Source organism: Poecile atricapillus, chromosome 26 (assembly GCF_030490865.1).
Source record: "Poecile atricapillus isolate bPoeAtr1 chromosome 26, bPoeAtr1.hap1, whole genome shotgun sequence".
NCBI lineage: Eukaryota > Metazoa > Chordata > Aves > Passeriformes > Paridae > Poecile > Poecile atricapillus.
In genome coordinates, this window is record NC_081274.1 from 4480378 (window position 1) to 4500006 (window position 19629).

General features: G+C 52.3%; 1 protein-coding gene and 1 pseudogene across 1 annotated transcript in view; both read right to left on the bottom strand.

Annotated features, from left to right (window-relative positions):
• LOC131588454 (zinc finger protein 664-like) overlaps window positions 1-19629 on the bottom strand; it is a 167813-nt gene that overhangs the window by 121337 nt on the left and 26847 nt on the right. The window lies entirely within an intron of this gene.
• Window positions 1-19629, bottom strand: part of LOC131588642 (zinc finger protein 850-like) — a 141671-nt pseudogene that overhangs the window by 119151 nt on the left and 2891 nt on the right.

Genomic DNA, 19629 nt, shown 5'->3' on the forward strand with positions numbered 1-19629 from the left:
TGCAGGGGCTTCCTGGGTGAGCTCATCCCTTGTGAGAGACACTGCTGGAGTTCATGTTCTTTTCAGGCCTGCACTGCCACTCCTGCCCTTCTGACATCTACACTCTTGTTAGAAATCCTGCTCATTCAGGAGACAAGGATGTGTGTAATTTGATCCTCTGCTGCAGGTCAGAGAGCCTCTGTGGCCACCTCAGGATATGGAAGAGGACCAAGGTGTTTCTCCTCCCTCTTTTGTCAGCTGAGAATTCTGAGCAGCAGTGACAGAGATCCTCAAAAGGCCCCATCAGCAAATTAATTGACACACCCCTAGGGATGCCAATGAAGGAAGCCATGTGTCATGTAATGCATGTATGACCAAAGTCAGCAAAAACCACCTAAAACATGGAATTGTCCCACCTCACTAGGACAGGCAGAAATTTATAGGTTAAACAGGGATTGTCAGGACAGAAGAGGCAGGAGGAGGAAAACAGCTCTGAGGGGAAAAAAACAACCATCTCTAAAGGGGTTCTTAGCAACACAAGACAGCACTCAAGGACCTGCAGCTTTGCCCCCACACACGGCTCCAATGCAGTTTCCAAAGCTGCAGACTTCACCACAAAACGTATCAACAGAAACTTGCCACTTGTGGATTTTGCCTCAGAAGAAGGGTTCAGAACTACGCAGTTTGTTTCTTTGGCCACACAGGACAAGAATGGCCGGCCACAGCTTCATGGACAACACAATCATCTCCTTGCAGCTTATCAAAAGCCAAAAGACAGGTGGCCTAAAAGACTCTGCAGAAGTGAAGAATTACTCAAGAAAATTGCAGAACAGTTCTCCAGGTCATCCAGAGGTTTCCAAAAAAGGAAAGCAAACAAACCAAGCCCTGTGAGCCCCAGAAATGCCGTGTGAGCCCTTGGCCATGGCTTGGCAGAAGCCAAGAGACAGAGCTTCACTGAGCCAAGCAGCCAGCTGCTCACCCGCAGGCAGCAGCGCTTTGGGGCCTCAGCACGACGGCTCAAAGCCCAATTTCCAGCTGCCACGGGATGGGGGAATGGCTGGGTGCTGGCAGGACTCCAGCACTCAGCATCCTCAGCCACCAACAGCAAGTGCTGGCTGCTCAGAAACTTGCAGCTCTGCCTTGCACTAAAGACAGCAGCACCCAGCACTGGCACTTACTGTCTGGGGATGGTCAGGCTGGGCTGTGACCACAGCTGGAGGCTCGTGCTCCTTTTGCTCATTTTGCTCCTCTTTGGCCTCTTCTCCAGGAGCAGAGGGAGCCACAGGAGAGTCTGCTCTTGGTTCTGTGCTCTGTGGACAGATGGTGGAGTTAGGGACAGGCAGCTACCTATCATTTAGAACCTTATTTCTATTCAGCTCTATTTCTACAACCAGCTCTACCAAGCACAAATCATCAGCTTTGATAGCAATGGGATTCTAAGTCTCTCCAACTAAATTAAAATGGGTTAATTCAGCCAGACTGCAAATAGTTCTGAATTACAGAGTTCACCCTGGCTACTATCAGCAAGCAATGTTCTCTCTGAAAATCTGAGTTTTGAGTTCTTTTAAAGCTCTGCAATGGAAAATTAGGAAATAGCCAACAATGCCTTTGCTATTGCTGTTGTAAACATGGAAATGGATCTTCTTTCAGCCCACCCAGCTGGTCCTCTGCACTCTACTGCCACAGGCCAAGCTCACAGTTCCCTGCACAATTCTGAAACACCAGGAACATCAAATGTTCCTTTCTGACTCACCTCAGGATCGGCACCTCTGAACACATGGGTCAGATGACCTGCAGTGGGCAAGGAAAATGAACCAAATTCTTTGAGAAAACTGGAGAGAACCGTGGCCTATTTAGAACAGCATCTGAGAAGATCTCCCAGTCTACATTTTCAAAGGTGTCCTGCTTGACTGTTGTGGTTTAAAGCAGCAACTAAAAAATCACTAGAAAACTTACTTATTTCTTGCTGTGAGATATGGATTAGAACAAGAGCAAAATAGGCTTCAAACTTAAAAGAAATAAAGAAAGTTTATTAACAAAACTACAAGAATAAGAACACCACAATAAACCTACAGAAAACCCCTTTATCCCCCACTACCCAACCATTCCCTTGTTTACATGACAACATAGAGACAAAGAACTTTGGAACTTTGGTGTTTACAACAGTCCCAATTCCTGCTGGAGTCTTTTCATCAGTCTTTGTAGAGAAACAGAAGTCTTCTTCTGCTATCTATGGAGTTTTTCACAAGAAAACTCTTTTTCTTCATAGCTTTCTATTTCTCTGATGCCAGCTGCCCGCAAATCTGCCATCAGTTGTCTCCTCCCATTTCCCATCACTCTGAGGTGTGTTATGGGTCATGAGTCTAGGGATGTCATTTTTATGAATGAGTTATTCAAAGGCAAAAATTATCTGTTTTTGTGAGCCCTCCTGGAAACAGCAGTTTTCTTTTTGCTTCTTAAAAGCCACAGACCTTCAATTATTACTTCTCCCCCTCTGTTCCAGCATCTCACAGTGTCACAACTAATTCATCATTTGCTCAAAATCCACACTTGGAAACACTCCATTCCTCCCAATATTCTCTGTCATGAATTAAAGGAGTTTTTGTCAGAACACTACTGTCCATCTCCATAGCTTTAACAGAAAAATATTTCAGCTTATTAAAGCATCTCCTTATTTCTCTTCCCCCTCTAAATTTAATTTTTTTCTTCACTCTCTTTGATGGGTTGATGGTTGATCACTCCCTTTCTCTCTCTCTGGAAATTAAAGATTAATCTGCAAGTCTCATCCAGGTAGTAAAAGAGTTAAAATCTTGCTAAAGCTGCAGATGTTGATGGTGTCAGGTTTGAGTTCAGTGGCAGAAACTGCAAACCAAGTCAGGCCGGGCCGGCTCCGTTTCTCCCCCCACCCCGCCCTCTGCGGCCTTGTCCGGCCTGGAGGGGGGGAGGAGGCCGAGACAGAGCCCTGTGACCTCGTCAGAAGCCAGAAACCAAAGAGAACAAGAAATTCCCGGCCTTACATCTTAAGGTGGTGTTCACAGGTTGATCTCACTTCTCAATAGTTCAAACCGCTGCCAGTTCTCACACATGGCCAGTAATTAGTCAGGAGAAAAAACTCCCATCAGCCTCCAGCAGTTTCAACTTCCCGAGCTCTCAGAGCTGTCTTAAAAGTAAAGTCACCCCAAGACATTGAGCCAGCAAAGTGAGGAAATGCCAGACTCTGCTGCCACAGGCTCTCCCGTGGAGGGAACAGAACCCCTGCAAATGCTGCCCGCAGCCCCCTGGCTACAGACACCCCGTGTTTTGCTGAAGGTGTTGACAGGAGCTTTACCAAACCAGTGGCATCCTCATGGTCTTTCTGTTTCAATAGCAACCCGGTCACTAAGAAAGAGCAGGGAGACCTACAAAAGCCAGCTCAGGTTCCAGCCAGGGAAAACCTCTACTTACGTGCCAGGTTGGTCAGGTAATAGCCGGAATAGCCGATGCCATAAAGGGTGCAAACGGCAGCAGCGAGCTGCTCAATCATTGTAGCACTGCTGTGCCAGTTTGCAGACTGTGCTCAACTCAAGAACAAACAAGGCTCCTGTCAGTGTGCAGCTGCCCACTGACAAACGCCTCAAGCAGGAGGATGCTCCTGCACTGAGCAAGCCCAAGAGCTGCTCTGACACTGAGGCCTTCCGTGCACCAAGGCAACCTTGGGATGTCACCACGACAATGTGGCATCCATGCCCTGACATCACAAAGCCAATGCTCTGTGGTGCTCTGGGAATTGATGCAGAGCAACCTGAGCTTCCCTACAGCAAACACAAAATTGCCTGGGAGGATCTCCTCTGTCACAAAGTGTCACAAATCCTTTGGTGGGCTGTGGGAAATGGAAAGACAGAAACTTCCACAGATACTGAAGGGTTTCATTTACAGCCTTGGAAGGAGCTTGGATTCATGCAATGCTAAAAGTTCACAGACACTGAGTCAAGAATTCATAAGCTTATGTTCCTATAGCTGCAAGTAAGAATATGCCATAAGTAAATAAGAAACTGCATTGAGTGAGATGGTGGAGAGCTTTCAACTGTAATTGTGTGATTTTATAGAGTAAGCTATGAATCTAAATATTATCATAAGAAGCACATGTGTGTACGTGAGCTAGCAGTGTATTGGGTGAAAAGCACACACAGTGCAGCAGAACTTGGCAAAGGTGAAAGGTGATTAAGTAATAATAAACCTCTTCAATGTAGTGCTTTAGCCAAAAAACTCAAATTAGCCAATCTAAGCCACTGCACCAGGCTGAAGCTGAGGATCCCCAGCCAAGCTCAGAGGGAGGAGAACACAGCATTTGTGGGATCCTTTCCAGTCTGACTTGCTTTAGCTGCACCCTGGGGGAGGAGAGAGCAGGAGAAGGGTTGGCTGAGTCCTCTCCCCTCTGCCTTGCCCTTCTCTGCTGGATCCTCAGTTCATCCCACACCCACCCCAAGACTCCATCCCCATCCTACTGGTGCTGACGGGATTAAAGGAGATAAAGAGGAAAAAACCAAAAACGTGGAGAACAGAGAAAAAGAGAAGTTTAAATGCAGCTTGAATATGAAAGAAATACGTATGTTAGTGACTGCTGAGTGTTCAAAGGGAGCTGAAGGGGAAGCACCCCAGAGCACTCAGCCTTCCTTGTTCCCATCCCCGGGGATCCTTGTCCCTCCCAATGGCTCCCGTGGTTCTCCCAGTCTATCCCAGCTCCTCCCAGTCCATCCCAGTCTCACCAAGTGCCTCCTCTTGTCCATCTCTCCCCTCCGTGGATCTGCCGCCTTTCAGCCAATCAGAGCGCGTCTCTCTGATGACTCATCAGTTGCCGGGCAGATCCACACAGCCGAGAGCCCCGCGCTGGACTCGGCCTCCCAGTCATTCCCAGTCCCTCCCAGTGCCACCACAGTCCCGCCCAGTGCCACCACAGTCCCGCCCAGTGCCACCACAGTCCCGCCCAGTGCCACCACGGTCCGGCCCAGAGGCCCCAGAGTCCCTCCCACTCCTTTTAGCCCACTCCCAGTCCATTTCGAATTAATTCCTCCTTCCACTCCCAGCCATCTACGCCCTCATCCAGTGTCCCAGTATCCACTCTCATCTATTTCAGCGCCACCCCAGTCCCTGCTATCCGGTTCCCGGTCACACCCGACGCCACACCACTCCTCTCCCATCTGTCCCAGTTTCCCCCCAAGCTCATCCCCGTCTGTCCCCGCTGATCCCAGTGCTCCCAGCGTGTCCATCTCGCTGGTGGCCTCCAGCTCCCAGCCCGGCCCCGGCCGCCTGCTCTGCTCCCGGATGGATTTCTCCCCTGCCCACATCCAGCTGAGCTGCTCCCAGGGCCAGCAGCAGCTCTCGGGCCACGTGCTGGCCACTGCCGTGCTCCCCAGCGGGGACTGGAGCCAGCAGCTCCTGGTGCTGCTGGAAACCGCCCCCGGCAATGCGGGCTCAGCTCCAGCTGCCAGGTGGAGCACGTCAGCCTGGAGCACCCCCTGAGCCGGCACTGGGGCACGGCCCGGCCCCCACAGCGCCGGGGGCAGCGGGGGAGGCACTGGGGGGGCCCAGAGGGGGATTGGGGTGTGCTGGGAGTACCTGGGAGGGAGTTTGAGATAGACTGGTTTAAACTGGGGAAGCACTAAGGTGCTTAGGATGGCTGGGAAGGGGTTTGAAGGATGTTGGGGAGGGTGGGATGGGGTTCTGGGGGTCCTGGTGGACCCTGGGAGGGAGTTTGGGGGTGCTGGGTGTCACTGGGAGGGATTTGAGTGAGCCTGGAGGAGCTGGAAGGAGATTGGGCATTGGAAAGCAGGGATTGGGATGAGGTTGGTTGTACTGGGAAGAGACTGGGAGGGGACTTGATGAGTCCTGGTGGGGCTGGGAAGGGACTGGGAGAGGGTTTGGGGGTCCTGGGACAGTGGGGAGAAATTGGGAGGGGGCTGTGGGATCCTGAGAGGAACAGGAGGGGCTCTGGTGGGTCCTGGGGAAGCTGGGAGGAGACTGGGAGTGATTTACCAAAATAGTAATATTGATCCAGTATCAACATCAATCTGTTAATGGACAAAAAACCTCTCCAACAGTTTAAAGTTACAAAGTGGATGTTTAATCACAGCACTGGGCGAGTGCGGGAGTCATCCCCTTAATGCGCACTGCAAGTTGACAAAAGATTCCAGTGTCTATTTATTTACAAAAGTCTTGAATTTCCAAAATACTAATACATATTAATATTAATAGATATGCATAATGCTAAACACTTCCCATTCCCCACTTTGGATTAAAATGCACAGTAATCAGTTTAAAATGTCACTATGCCTGTGTGGTTGGCTCCCTAATTTGAGGAGGGGTTCATTTTGGCATGTAGGGGTCATCAAGAGATGAAGGAAAACCGCTCTTCCTCACTCTCACCTTTCTACCTTTACAATGGTTGACATTACAAATAACATTTGGTACAATTCCAATTTCCTTCCTTGAGACTTCTAAATGGGTTTCCAGATGTAAGGTCTGTGATCTTCCTGAACCCGTTTATCAGTTTCTCTTTTCTCATTATAAGCACATCTAAACAAACATACAATGAAAAGCAATTTTTTACCTCAGTCTGAGATTCATTATCTCAAATCCTGCGTCTCACTTAATCATTAACTCTAATTCCAGCAAGGCCTATCTCCAGCTAACGTCTCCAGTTTTTCTAAAATACCTCATTTTTTAAAATTAGTGACTGCGAAGGAGGTTTCAGAGGGTCCTGGGTGGGCTGGGAGGGACTGGGAGGGTGCTTGGAGGGGCTTGGGGTGTCTGTGAGAGATTTTGGGGGTCCTGACCTCTGCAGACCCCCAGGGATGCCATCAAACGCTGCCCACAGCAAGAGGCCGACGGGGATTGGAGTTTCCGTATTGGGCTTCGTCTTCCTGGCACTGGGGTGACGCGGAGCCGGATTTTTCCCCAGCCAGCTCCCGGCACCCAGCCAAGAGTGGGCTGCTCATGGAAAGCAGGGCAGCTTAGGGCTTATGCTCTATGGCAGTGGCTGTCCAGCATCGAGGGCAGGAGCAAGGACAAGGGAGAGGTCTTCCATGTGGTTTCCAAGAGGAATTTATTCTCTTGAAGGTTCCAGGGAAGAAAGACAAAAGATAACAGGGGTACAGCAACTTATGTGTGGGGGAGGAGCAAGGGGAGTGTACAAATAATAAACCAATAGGGAAGACTTAGGGGAGGAGCACAAGGCGGGGTTACATAATACATAAACCAATGGAGAACACAAGGAGAGGAGAGTGGGGCACATGGGCTAATGAGGCTCTGAGGAATAGGGGAATTCCAAAGGGGGCGGTCCAGGCAGGTGTTGACACAGGGGAGGATTGACAACTTCATGGGAGGGGGAACAGGGAACATTCGGTAACAAGGGGCAGGTATCAGGGTGGCTTGGCAGATGGGGTAGGAGGGCATGATTGGGACCAAAGTATTAACATGTTTGGGGGGGGTAAACAATAAAGAATGTAATTGAATCAAATATAATAAACAACAATGCACTGCAACACTGGGGCTCGGCTTCTGCCTGTGGAGGAAGGTGACTTGGGGGGCCCGGGGGTCGTGTCCTCCCCCCCACAGAGCGTGTGTGCTCCCTTCGGGCCCCCCATGTCCAGTGTCACCCCCTTTTCTCTGCCCACACAGCTCCTGAGGCAAAAGGTTCTCAAGGATTTAAAGTCAACAGTTCCCACTGTCGGTCTGTATCCTGTTGGATTTTCTTTCCCCTGCTTTCATCCAGGTGCCCACAGGGAGCCAGGAAGATGTGGAGCCTCCCAGCCAGGTGTCTTCCCAACACGGATCACCAGGACCACGGATCACCAGGGCTCTGCCCAACGGGGGTCACTGGGGATCATCCAACGCCGATCCTCCCATGGGGGATGGAGCTGGAGCAGCGCACGAAGCTCTTCCTGCACTCGGGGCACTCGCAGGGCTTCCCTTACTGGTGCCTCCGTTGGTGTCGGGTCAAGTGAGAGCTGGTGGAGAAGCTCTTCCCACACTGGGGACACTCGTAGGGCCTCTCCCCAGTGTGGATGCGCCGGTGCCTGACAAGGGTGGAATTTTGCTTGAAGCCCTTCCCGCAGTCGGGGCAGCGGAAGGGCCTCTCCTCTGTGTGAATCCGCTCATGTAGGAGGACATTGGAGCTGGTCTGAAACCTCTTCCCACACTGGGGACACTCGTAGGGCCTCTCCCCAGTGTGGATGCGCTGGTGTTTTCTCAGATCAGAGCTCCTCCCAAAGCTCTTCCCACATTCCAAGCAGGTGTAGGGCCGTTCCCCTGTGTGGATCACCTGGTGCCGGATGAGATGGTCTTTCTGGCTGAAGCTCTTCCCACACTTCCCACACTCATAGGGCTTTTCCCCCGTGTGGATCCTCTGGTGTTTCCGCAGGCTGGAGCTCTGGCTGAAACTCTTCCCACATTCCCCACACTCATAGGGCTTTTCCCCAGTGTGGATCACCTGGTGCCGGTGCAGGTTGGACCTGTAGCTGAGGCCCTTCCCACATTCCAAGCATTTGTGGGGCTTCTCCCACAGCTCTGAGCTCTGGCTGGATCTTTGGCCGTGTTCCTGGCACTGGGGGGATCTTTCCTCCTTGCAGCTCCCTGGGCTGGGTTTGCAGCCTCTCCTGGTGTGGCATCTCCAAAGCTTTTTCTCCTCCATCTGGCCACAGCTTGGGAAAATAAAATCCTGGTTTTGGGGAAAGAACAAGAGGAGAGCACCTTGGGCTGTGGTCTCCTTCTTCCAAAGTTCATCTCAGGAAGTCATTGGGCATCTTGTGTCTGTAACAAACCAAAACACCAAGGTTCAGCTCAAACATCCTCTGAACATCAAGAGACAGATCAAAAACTAATCGAACATCAAGATTCAACCAAACCCTCCTCCAGAATAGAAGGATTTAGCCCCTGCAAAAAAACAAAGCACCAACATTTAGCCCAATAAAGCTCAGAACCACCATGATTCAGTCCGAGGAAAATCATGGATCCCCCTCCCCAGTCACCTGCTGACTGTGAGCAGGGCAACACTCCTGGGACTGCACACACAGGGAGAGTGGAACCTTGTGCTGCTTCCTCTTCCTGCTCCTCCTCCGTGTCCCTACTCTTCCCCACACTCCTCTTCCCCCTTCTCCTGCACAATCGCATTTTTTCCTCCCACGTGCAGCCTTTGACCATTTTGTTCCTCAACCCTGCTTCTCCTTCCCTTCTCCTCCTGCCCCCAGGCCCAGCACCCACTGCCGCCTCCCTCTTCCCCCCCAGTCCCACAGCATCCCACCGCAGGGGCACGGATGGAGCTGGGCCAGCTCGGCCTGGGGCAGCGCTGGGCTCTCGGCCGCTTCCGCCCGCACTCGCTCCCCACTGCAGCCGCTCCCGCCACCACAGCGCGGGGGGGCCCGGCCTTGGCGCTCCCCCCTCCCACCTCCCCAAATTCCCCTCAAGGGGGGCGCCAAGGCCCGGGGGGGAGGGGCGCAGCTGGGCTCCAGCTGGGACCATTGAGGGGAGAAAATGGAATGTCAGAGGGGCATCCTGGACAAAGGGATGAAGACCCAAAAATATCTCTCAAGGGTCCCTTGGGAGCATGTGGAGGTCGTTTGCACATTCTCCCAGAGGGAATTAAGGACATGGACACCCAGAGGGGCAATAAGGGAAGTCCAGAAGGGATTTAGACAAAAGGGGATGGATGGTGTTGGTGTGCTGGGAAGGGATTGGCTGAAGGGGAGTGTGCAGGAATGTGCTTAAGGCAAGAAGCAGCAGGAGGAATCTAAGGGGTAAGAAAAATGATGATGGAAAAGAGGAGGAAGAGAAAAATACTGAGGATTGGGATGTGTTTCAGATGGGTCTTAGCCTCAGCATTTGCAAGCTGACTCAGATCCTTTGTATCCCAGTTTTCCAGGACAGGAAAAGAAGGAGGTCAGGATTTCAGGGGGTTTCTCTGAGCTGGGAGCGGCAGGAGCGGGCGCAGAGCTGCGGCACCGGGAGCACGGGCTGGGGGCCTGTGGGGAGCTGTGGGGCCGGACCGGGGCTGTGGGGCAGCCGGGGCTCAGCGCCGGGCGCTGCCTGACCCCAGCACCCCCCGGGCAGGGCCGGCAGTGGCCCCCGGCCCCCAGGAGGCTGCGGGACGCCCCGGCCGCTGCCCGGCCCCGTGGAGCTGCCGGCCCTGCCCGCCGGGGGGGCCGCCTTTGGACACTGCGGCAGGACAGGGACCGGCTCTGGGATACGGGCTGGGGAGGGGAGCCTCAGCACAGCCAGCACCAGGAAGGAACAGCTCAGAAATGGGGATTAGACCTGCAAGGATCCAGATGATCTTTTAAGCATTTTGTGCTGGGTCCCTGCAGAAAGGAAGGATTTTGCAGAAAGCTCAGCAGCTGCCACACGATGAGCACCCACAGGCACTGAGGGGGGCTGCAGCAGGGCCACAAGAAGCCCCTGCAGCACTTGCTCCCAAAGGCTCAGCAGCTGAATGCAGCAAGGGATGAGCAAAAGGCCAAGCTGAAGGCAAAGGCCATGGCACAGTTCCTACAGCCCCTGAGGGATCAAGCCCAGGGCCCAAGGGGGCCCCAGCACCCAGGGGACACCCTCGGCCACAAGCACCTGGCACAGGCATTGCCCTCCTGGCCAGGGGACAGCCCACCCAAACAGCCCCTGGCAAGGAATCAGCCTTCCAGCTGCAGGGCACAAGGACACTGCAAGCACAGACAGGAGCACCCTCAGCACCAGCAAGTCCAGCCCTTGATGGACACGGATTCTTAGCGGTCTCACAGCTCCCATTCCACCAGGGACCCACCACACTGCAGCCCTTGGGAACATCCAGGGTGGCTCTGGATCCAGAGGAGACCTTTCCTGATGGACACAGGGGCCTCTCCATCCACTCAAAATCTTACACCTAAAGGTGCTAGGGAATATTATAATTATTAAGGCACTAAGTGGGAAAGATGAGTGGGTGTGTTTTACTCAGCCACTATTAGCAGATGTGAGGGATGGGTTTGAAATGCAGGAATTTTTATTTCCTCACAATTATGATTGTAATTTACTGGGAAGGGATTTGATGGCTAAATTGGGAATGCAAATTACTGTTGCAGAACGTGATACAGAGGCTGGTTCTGTTGTACCTCTGTGTCAAATGTCTGGCAGAGCCTAGGCTGAAGTGAGCCCAGAAGTGTGGGCAGCCCCAGGGAAATTGGCAAAATTAGATATGAAGCCTCTCCAAATTTCCCTCAAGCAACCAGGACAAGAGGTATCCAAAAGCAATCCCCTGTTCCAAGGGAGGGAAGGAAGGGCTCACAGCCTGTCTGGGAGTCCTGCTCAAGGCACGGCTTGGGGAGCCAGGGATGGCTCCCTAGAATGCTCCTATCCTGCCAAACAAGAAATCCAATGGAATCCACAGAATGCTGCAGGACCCAAGAAGAAGAAATGAGATGATGAAACCGAGGCACCCCACACTCTCAGATCCTTACACCATCCTCAACCAGGTGCCCTCCTCACACTGCTGCCATTAACAACTTGATGCAAAAGATGCTTTCTGGGGATCTGCCCACTTCCAGAGGATGCAAACACAATTCTGCCTTGGGCTGGCAACAAGAGGTAGAAGGGAAAATGCTCAAGACATGGACGGTCCTTCTGCAGGGATGCACGGAAGCACCGGCCTGACTGGAGCAAGCCTTGCAGGAAATATCAAAGGAATTGACCTCACCCCCAGGGACTGGCTTAATGCAGGATGTGGATGACTTGATCCAGTCAGGAGGACAAGGAGAAGAGGTAGAGGAAGCCTCTGTGAAATGGTTTCATTTTCAGGCAAAGAAGCATATTTCAGTACCTGAAAAAAAAAAGAAAGAGCAAATGGTAGAGAAAATGTTTAAATATTTGGGACCTATTTTGACTGAAGGCTTGTGGCCTATTGACCCTGACAAAGTCAAGGGAATCTCAGAAATAATTTTTCCCAGGGCCATAAAGGATTTGCAGCAATTCTTAGGATAATTAAGGAATTAGAGGACCTGAACTGAAGATTCTCTTTTGCATCCAGAACATTGTGAGGCTTTTTTACCTCAGATAGTCTCAATGTTATGGAGTGGACATAAGAAAAGAACAAAATATAATAAAACGAAAACATAAAATTATTGATGCCCCAGCCATGGCTCTTCCAGACTCAGAAATCTGAATTGCAAGGGAATATTAAACAGGCCACCCCTGAGCCTGCACTGAAGGCAACGCAGCAGCAGCCAGGGCTCCCCAGCGGGGGAAGCCCCTGGGCCTGCCCACAGATCCTCTGCTCAAATCCTCGGCCTGGCCACCCTCCTTTGCCATCTCCAGCCACTGCGGGACAATCCTTGCTCTCACTCTTGCAGCTTCAGCCCTTTCTGTGCCTGCCCTCGCCACAGCTGCTGGGGAAGGCACCGGGACAATTCCACTCTGCCTCTCAATTCCACTCACACTCTGCCCTGCCTGGGATTAGCGGCTGGGAAAATAGACCAACTTTAAAATGGCTTCAAATCTTATTTCTCTAAATGGACCTGGTTTGCCTTTGCCTTGGGGAAAGGAATTTTAATGTTTCTTTTCCACCACTCAGCAGAGATGAAATTAACATCTCAACAGACTGGGAACAGCCCAAAAGATTCCAGCAGCAAACATCAACCAACATCTCCCCCAGACACTGCCCCAGGCACAGCTGGAGACACCTGCTCTGGAAAAGGCTGAGCAGGAAATCCAGGAGTGCCCACCTAATTCACATCACAGGCACAGAAATCCGGCTGCAACAGGAAACCAAATCCTAACAACTCCACACCTTCAAACCAATGAACATTAAACCAAGGGATTTCTATTGGTTCTGACTGTATAAATTTAGGAAAAATCTAGTCAAACTCATGTGTCATGGAATTATTTTCTTTGCACACCCAGCCTAAGTGTGCATGAAATTATTCCTGTTGCACATCCTGGCCAGAATCAAGTAACACCTTATTTCTCTAAAGACATTGTGGAGTGTTTTTGCTTTTCACAGTTTTAGAGAAAAGATTACACCGTTAGAATAAATTTTCATAATAATTTTACTTCTTTATTGTCGGTTCTGTTTGGGCCAGTGGTGTGAGAATCAGTTTTTAGTAATAGGAGAATAAAAAGAAAACACATGATTGCTTTCTCATTCTTGTTTTATATTGGTACGTGACTCTTAGTGATGACAAAATGATCGTATGAGTTTTTCAATGTTCACCTTTAAACTGCACTTTGACAACTAGAAGAGCTTTAAAGTTGGCACTTTAACACATAAACAGATAATAAAATATTGTTAAAAAAAAAAAAAATAGCAGATTCTGTGGGGGCCACGTGTGAGTCAGGGGATGTCTGCCCTGGAAGAGAAGCTTTGTTCTAGGCAGCCAGCAGAGGAGCTTTAGAAATGCAAATTAACACTGATGGCCCAAAACCTGCACAATGGCCCAGGGGCTTCCTGCCTATGGGGAGGAATTGGAATGATTCCCTCTGCCCCTCAGCCCAAGCTCTGCCTGCTTGCACAGATGGAATTTGCACAGCTAAAGGCAGAGCCCATTGTGAGGATATCTGACTCTGCAGCAGAAATTGGTTAAGCTACAAAGGAAAACAGAAAATGGAGAATGTTGTGAAAACTTCACTAAAACAAGTGGGGGAGAATCATCCCTGTCCCCACTCCAACATGTGCTGTCTCTGTCTATGTTATATAGGGTGTATCAGACCACTGGCGTTTATTTGCTACCACAAGTTCAGGGAAATCAGTTGGGAATTCCAAGTATGTGATGATTTAATGAGAGAAAAGCTGACAATTGATGCAGCCCTGGCTAGAGTGAAACAGAAATTAAAAATTAGGAAATAAACACAAAGAAATGCTTGACTAAAAGGGGGGCTGGACAAAAACCATACCCTGACACGCTGATCCACAAGAACAAGAAAAGAGTCAGACTGCAAGGTAAGATAAGGAGCCAGAATACACAAACAAGATGCAAAGACAATGGCACCACAAGATAAAGGAGATTCTTCAGACCCTAAGCCTGAAAGAACAGATTTCAAGTTCCAAAAGGTGGCCAGAGGAATGAAATGGGCATGGAGTTAATTGTAATATGAAGTGAGGAGAAGCAGAGTTACAAAAAGAATATGTTTTAGGTGTATCTTGTAAACCTAGTCTATAAAAGATAAAAAGAGAAAACCAAATCAATAAGGTGTACATGCTTTTCGGAGGAGATATCCCCCATCCACCTCAGCGCTGAATAAATTCATACCTACTCTTATAACTACTCTGCGAGTTATAGAGCTCTTTTTATTTCGCATATCCGGAGGGAGCACCCAAAAATGGGGAAAAGATGAACGACCACCAGAACAAATTCTGCAATACCATGGACCAGACCCTGGGAACGCTGATGAATTCATATCAGGTACCAGAGAAACCATTTCTCACTTCAATAGCATAATTAGATTACAGGATGTCATTGAAATAATAACCAACCACACAGCTCCAGCTCCTGACCTTCCCCCACACCAATCCTCTCAGATGAGGAACACAATATTTCACCATGGGATGGGATCACATTATCTTTTAGCACAAAATCGAGGCAGAGTTTGTGGAAAAGTTAAGTAACTTAAACTACTCTTGGCAGATAGATGGCAATGGAAAAGTAGTAAAACAGATAACAAAGGAAAGAGCAAAGCAGCTCATGTACTTCTCCAAACGTGGAAAGGATAGGAATGGGACACAGTTTTGTGCTTCCCTCACAGACCATGGGTTAAACAAATGCTGTTTCTCCTCTCATGTGCTACAGCAACTCTCATCTTTTTACCATGCACCACACCTTGCTGAGTGCAGCTCATTCAGCAGCTGAGCAAGGGGATGCAGGTGGCAGCCAGGCCTCCTGAGCCACAAAGGGCTACAAAAGGACAGAGAATGAGGGCACTGAGAGCAATCCCACAACCAAAGAACACCCAGGAAGAAAAAACACAGGCAATGAGTGAATCTGCTTGGACATAGGGCCAGGAACTTGTACATAAGGAAGGAATGGGAGAAATAATCAGTTACAGAAAATGTTACTAATTGACAAGGACTGCTGCTCAGACCAAGTCCCAACACATTTCTGAACTTCCAGAAGAACAAACACTTCACAGAGCCAGGAATATCGGGTGTTATACAAAAAGGACATGCAGCAGGCGGATCGGGAAGGCTGAACCTTCCAAGCACCTCTGCCAGTGTTGGGCAAAGGGACAGGGACATGCGGCCGGGAAAATCAGGACAAAAACGAGGCCGCGTCCTCCAACAAGTGGAGAGAGCGCACGGCAAATGGCCCATGGCCTCTCCCTTTGGGCAGCAATAAAGTCACTCGCACACCACTCCTCTGGCTCCTTGGGCCACACAAACCTCTGGCGCCGGGAATTTTCCTGCCCAGCCCCGGGCACAGCGCAGCCACCTCCGGCCTCCCGACACGAAGCGGGACGAGCCAGCGCTGCTCCGCCACCGCCTCCTGCCGAGGCCCCAGCGGCAAGGAGACCGCGGGCAGCCGCTCCCGCAGCGCCCTCAGCCCAGGGCCAACACGGGCCGGCCACGGCACAAGCCACCCGCCACAGCCCCCTGCCGCCCCCTCCCGGGCCCGCAGCGAGCCCCGAGCCCCCGCAGAACCGAGCGCAGCTCCCACCTGCGATGGCCGGGGCCGCCTCCGAGCTCCGCCGCCGCCTCACCGGGCTCCGGCCGCTGCTGCCGCCGCTGCCGGGCCCGCACAGACGCTCCGGCAATGGCGGCTCTCCTGCCCCACGGCCGCCCTGGGGGCGCCAGCGGGGCCGGGCTTGTCCCCGCTCTGCCCAATCAGCGCGCGCCAGAGCCACGAGTGACGGCAGAAGCAGCCAATCGCAGCCAGCGGCGGGCTCTGCACACGGCACAGCCCCGCCCCGCGCTCTCAGGGCCCGCCCCGGGCTGCGTGAGGGGAAAGGCGGGGATGAGGAACAGCCCTGGAACGGGCCCGGCCCGAGCCGCCATTGAGCTCCCAACACAAACAAAGTTCTCCGCAGCTCCCGGCCCGCCTTGCCCAGCCCTGGCTGCTGGGTGGCTCCGGCTCGGCGGGAAGCCCTGGAGCCTCACTTCTGCTACGTCTAATTAGGAGCATCAGTGCATCACTTTGATTTCCCCCAAAATGGGAAAATCGCCCCAAACCCCTGTGGACGTGTGGGGGAGGGGAGAGATTTCTGGCAGAAACTCCAAAAACTCAGAGCACGATCATGAGAAGGAAAGGAAGACTTCTAAAACCAGCTTCCCCTCATACCTACCTCCTTCCAGCTGTCACGAAATTAATCCACAAACAACAGAGGTTTATGTCCAAAAAGGAGACAGAGGAGTCCTTTTACTTTAGTCAAATAGAGGAAAAAACCATGGGGCATTCCCCTGGGGTCTCTCAAATTATTGGTGGACGAAGCCCCCTTTTTATCCCAATTTCCCCGCTCCATCTCCCTCTCTTTCCCCATTGCCTGAGGTATTTGAGAGGTACAGATTTCCCGGAATGCCTGATAACTAAGATTCCCCTACAGTGTATAACCCTGCGTCTTCATTTTTAATTCTTATGGAATTTATGGTGTTTCCCCATTGCCTCCTTCATCTTTCAATATCCAAACTCATTTACCAGCAAATCTACTGTTTGTTTGTAAAGGCAAACATCTTTTTCCATTCATCAATCAGTGGAATCCATCACATTGTTTCTTTTCTCACTCACTGCTGGTTCCATCTGTCAGCAGAGCCCCAGCTGGTTTGTAAAGACAAACAAATCCGTCATTCCCGTCCCCGGTGAGCTGCGGGACGCGGGGCCCGATGCTCCCGGCGCGAAGGGGCTGCAGATCCAGAGAGCGATGGACGCACGTGGGGCCTCCTCTGCTGCTCCTCTTGCAGTTCCTGCTCCTCCTCTACCCCTCCCCCTCCTCCCCCTCCTCCCCCTCCTCCCCCTCCTCCCCCTCCTCCCCCTCCTCCCCCTCCTCCCCCTCCTCCCCCTCCTCCCCCTCCTCCCCCTCCTCCCCCTTCTCCTTTATCTCTCGGCTGCTGGCGAGGAGCTCTGGGGTGAGCGGAGCGGGGCCGGGAGGCGGTGGGAAAGGGCTGGGAGAGGGGGATGAGGGGAGCTGGGAGAGGGGGAGAGGGGTTCTCAAGGAGGGGCTGCCAGTTAAGCCCAGGAGCCCCAAATGCCCTCCGTGTCCTGGCAGTCCCTGCCGGCGCTGTGGGGGCCGGGCCGTGCCCCAGTGCCGGCTCAGGGGGTGCTCCAGGCTGACGTGCTCCACCTGGCAGCTGGAGCTGAGCCCGCATTGCCGGGGGCGGTTTCCAGCAGCACCAGGAGCTGCTGGCTCCAGTCCCCGCTGGGGAGCACGGCAGTGGCCAGCACGTGGCCCGAGAGCTGCTGCTGGCCCTGGGAGCAGCTCAGCTGGATGTGGGCAGGGGAGAAATCCATCAGGGAGCAGAGCAGGCGGCCGGGGCCGGGCTGGGAGCTCGAGGGCACCAGCGAGATGGACACGATGGGGATGATAGTAAAAGGTTCTAAAATCTTAGAAAATTTGGGGACATAGAAAGAAAGTTAGCTTTGGAAAGCCCTGGGAAAAGTAGGCCTTGGGAAATGTTAGACCTTGTGCTCGCTAAAGATCAGTTCAATCTGCACCTGTGTAATCAGTAGATGATAAATGATACAATTGTTAGATGTGATTAGATATAATTATTGTTAAAAGAACATGACGAACAATGTTAGCGGGCTGGGGGAGATCACGAGAAATCCATGCTTGGGTAAAAACAATGCTGTTTTGGTTTAGGGCAAATTTGGGAGAAATCTTTCAGTGGGGCTCTTTCCGGGAAGTAAACTCACGTGGCTCTTTCACTCTTCAACCGGTTTGGGAAGAAATTTTTCTGAGAGAAGTGGAAAAAACCTGTTTATTTCACAGGCACAGCACTACCCAGCACAAAAATGAACGATATGAAATTACAAAACTTTTTGTCATTCAGAAGAGATGACAATCTTCAGAGGGTCTCTTTCCTGTGGGTGTTCTCTCTTTTATCAGTCTCTCTGGTGCTGGAAAATGCCGCTGCCCAGGCTGGGCTCCCGGTAGTCCATGGGTGCAAGCTCCCGGTGCTCCCCCGAGTCCCCAGTCCAGAGCAGGTTCGATTTGTTTCAGAAAAAGGGAAAGAAAACAGTCCAGGAAGACCTCTCTGCTCCGGCTAGTTGGAAAGCCAAGGCGATCTGTGTCTTGTTGTCTGTCTGTGCTGTAGTCAAAACTCCCGATGCGGGGGGAGCAAGTACAGTTTTTGATAACAGACTCAGTGCTTCTTTTCCACTCACTTTTACTCTTAGATGGAATTTTAAGAATACAAAACCTGTGTCTGGGTTAGGTGGACGAATGGGGATGCAATTTAACATCATAATCAACCCAGGACACAAGCCCACTGTGCTTTCCAGCTGCTTTGCTCCAGCTCTCCCCAAATCACCATGAATTCCACTGAACTGAAACAAATCCAAGTCCTCGTGGGTCGGGACAAGAGCAAGGAGAGGTCACTCAGGGATCACCATCAGGGGCACAACAGCCCGACATGGGGAAATGAAATGAACTTAGGACTGAGCAAATCAGACCAGGAGAATGAGGATTAAAATCAATCTAGAGAAACACCTCCTCCCGCTCCTGAACTTTTCTGTCCGAGCCGCTGCTCGTGGGGCACAGAGAGGGGCCCGGCCGTGTCCCTCCAAACCTCCCTGGGAATCAGCCCAGAGCCCTCAGCCTTCCTTGTGCCCATCCCCGGGGCCCCTTGTCCCTCCCAATGGCTCCCGCGGCTCTCCCAGTCCATCCCAGCCTCTCCCAGTCCATCCCAGTCACTCCCAGTGACCCCACCTGTCCATCTCGCGCCTCCGTGGATCTGCCGCCCTTCAGCCAATCAGAGCGCGCATGTCTGATGACTCATCAGTTGCCGGGCAGATCCACAGAGCCGAGAGCCCCGCGCTGGACTCGGACTCCCAGTGCCGCGCACTTCATTCCCAGTCCCTCCCAGTGCCACCACAGTCCCTCCCAGTGCCACCACAGTCCCGCCCAGTGCCACCACAGTCCCTCCCAGTGCCACCATAGTTCCTCCCACTTCTTTTTAGCCCATTCCTAGTCTCTTCCGAGTTCATTCCCACTTCACTCCCAGGCGCCCACACTCTCTTCCAGTGTCCCAGTATCCACTCTCATCTCTTTCAGTGCCACCCCAGTCCCTCCCAATGCCACACCACTCCTCTCCACTCTCTCCCAGTGTCCCCAGCGTGTCCCTCTCTCTGGCGCCCTCGAGCTCCCAGCCCGGCCCCGGCCGCCTGCTCTGCTCCCTGATGGATTTCTCCCCTGCCCACATCCAGCTGAGCTGCTCCCAGGGCCAGCAGCAGCTCTCGGGCCACGTGCTGGCCACTGCCGTGCTCCCCAGCGGGGACTGGAGCCAGCAGCTCCTGGTGCTGCTGGAAACCGCCCCCGGCAATGCGGGCTCAGCTCCAGCTGCCAGGTGGAGCACGTCAGCCTGGAGCACCCCCTGAGCCGGCACTGGGGCACGGCCCGGCCCCCACAGCGCCGGGGGCAGCGGGGGAGGCACTGGGGGGGCCCAGAGGGGGATTGGGGTGTGCTGGGAGGAACTGGGAGGGAATTTGAGATAGACTGGTTTAAGCTGGGAGA